This window comes from Heterocephalus glaber, unplaced genomic scaffold (genome assembly GCF_053883595.1).
Source record: "Heterocephalus glaber isolate CG9 unplaced genomic scaffold, H.glaber_assembly_v1.0 deba00000122, whole genome shotgun sequence".
In the NCBI taxonomy this organism is placed as follows: Eukaryota; Metazoa; Chordata; class Mammalia; order Rodentia; family Bathyergidae; genus Heterocephalus; species Heterocephalus glaber.
In genome coordinates, this window is record NW_028258138.1 from 79,596,272 (window position 1) to 79,598,569 (window position 2,298).

The 2,298-nt window shown below is 38.5% G+C and overlaps 1 pseudogene; it reads left to right on the forward strand.

The window, feature by feature from the left end:
• The first annotated feature begins 854 nt into the window (after positions 1-854).
• LOC147830515 (nucleophosmin-like) lies at positions 855-1,821 on the forward strand (annotated as a pseudogene).
• Positions 1,822-2,298: the final 477 nt, after the last annotated feature.

Genomic DNA, 2,298 nt, shown 5'->3' on the forward strand with positions numbered 1-2,298 from the left:
GGGTAGGAAGAACCAATAGAGTGAAAATGGCCATACTTCCAAAACTGCTATATAGATTCAATGCAATCCCAATTGAAATTCCAACAGTATATTTCACAGAACAAGAGAAAACAATCCAAAAATTCATTTGGAACCAGAAGAGACCTAGAATAGCAAAAGCAATTCTAGGCAACAGAGACATGGCAGGGGGTATCACAGTGCCTGACTTGAAACTATACTGCAAAGCCACTGTGATAAAAACAGCATGGTATTGGCAAAGAAAAAGACTGAAGGATCAGTGGAATAGATTAGAAGATACAGAAACAATTCAGACATACTCAGCCAGCTCATCTTTGACAAAGGAGCCAACCATCCTCACTGGAGGAAAGATATCCTCTTTAATAAGTGGTGTTGGAAAAGCTAGATTTCAACCTGCCAAAGATGAAAACTAGACCCCTATCTTTCACTATGCATTAAACTAAAGTTGAAGTGGATTAAAGATCTAAATATTAAAACAGAAACACTAAACTTGCTGGAAGATAGGTTAGGTAGAACTCTTGAACACACTGGCATAGGAAAAGACTTAATGAACAAAACCTCAGTAGCACAGGAACTAGCACAAAGAATCAATAACTGGGATCTCATCTTATTAAAAAGCTTCTGCAATGTAAGAGAGACCACCAATAGAGCTAAAAGACAACCTACAATGTGGGAAAAAATTTTTACCAGCTGTTTTCTCAGACAAAGGACTACTATCTAGAATACATAAAGAACTTAAATCCCCGGTATGATTCCATCCTGTGTGTCTGTTCTCTGGGGGCAGTAGCTGTTTATTTCCATCTCCATTCTCTCCCACTTGTGTGTGCCACCACTCCATGGATGATTTGATGGATATGGACATGAGCCCCCTGAGGCCAAAGAACTATCTTTTTGGTTGTGCACTAAAGGTGCACAAAGATGATCACTTTAAGGTGGATAATGATGAAAATGAGCACCAGTTGTCGTTAAGAATGGTCAGTTTAGGGGATGGTGCAAACGATGAATTGCACATTGTGGAAGCATAGGCAACGAATTATGAAGGCAGTCCAATTAAAGTAACACTAGCAAATTTGACAATGTCTGTACAGCCAATGGTTTCCCTTGGGGGCTTTGCAATTACACTACCTGTTGTCTTAAGGTTGAAGTGTGGTTCAGGGGCTGTGCATATTAGTGTACAGCACTTAGGAGCGTGGAGGAAGATGCAGAATCAGAGGAGGAGGAGGAAGAGGATGTAAAACTCTTAAGTATATCTGGAAAGTGTTCTGCCCCTGGAAATGGTAGCAAGGTTTCAAAGAAAAAAGTAAAACTAGCTGCTGCTGAAGGTGATGATGATGATGATGATGACGATGATTTGGGTGGTTTTTTTTTTTTTTATACCAACGATTGAACTTGGGACCGTGTGCTTGTGAGACAGGCAGTGGAACCAATGAGCTAAATCCCTGGCCCTTGATGATGATGATTTTGATGATGAGGAAACTGAAGAGAAAGCACCAGTGAAGAAATCCATATGAGATACTCCAGCCAAAAATGCACAAAAATCAAATCAGAATGGAAAAGACTCAAAACCATCAACACCAAAATCAAAAGATCAAGAATCCTTAAAAAACACAAGAAAAGACTCCTAAAACACCCAAATGACATAGTTCCATAGAAGACGTTAAAGCAAAAATGAAAGCAAGTGTAGAAAAGGGTGGTTCTCTTCCCGAAGTGGAAGCCAAGTTCAAAAATTATGTGAAGAATTGTTTCCAGATGACTGACCAGGTGGCTATTCAAGATTTCTGGCAGTAGAGGAAGTCTCTTTAAGAAAACAGTTTAAACATTTTGTTAAAATTTTCTGTCTTATTTCATTTCTTTAACAGTTGATATCTGGCTATCCTTTTTATAGTGCAAAGTGAGAACTTTCCCTACCGTGTTTGATAAATGTCCAGGTTCCATTGCCAAGAATGTGTTGTCCAAAATGCCTACTTAGTTTTTAAAGATGGAACTCCACCCTTTGCTTGGTTTTAAGTATGTATGGAATGTTATGAAAAGACATAGTAGTAGTGGTGGTCGGACATGGAGATGGTGGGGAGAGAAAAATATACATGTGAATTGAACTCAGTATTCTAATAAAGTAAAAAAAAAAAGAACTTAAAAAAAAAATCAGAACCCCCCCCCAAATATATAGACCCAATTCAGAAATGGGCATCTGAAATGAACAGACATTTCTCAGACAAAGAAGTAAAAGCAGCAAATAAACATGAAAAATGTTCAACATCACTGGTCATTCGAGAGATGCAG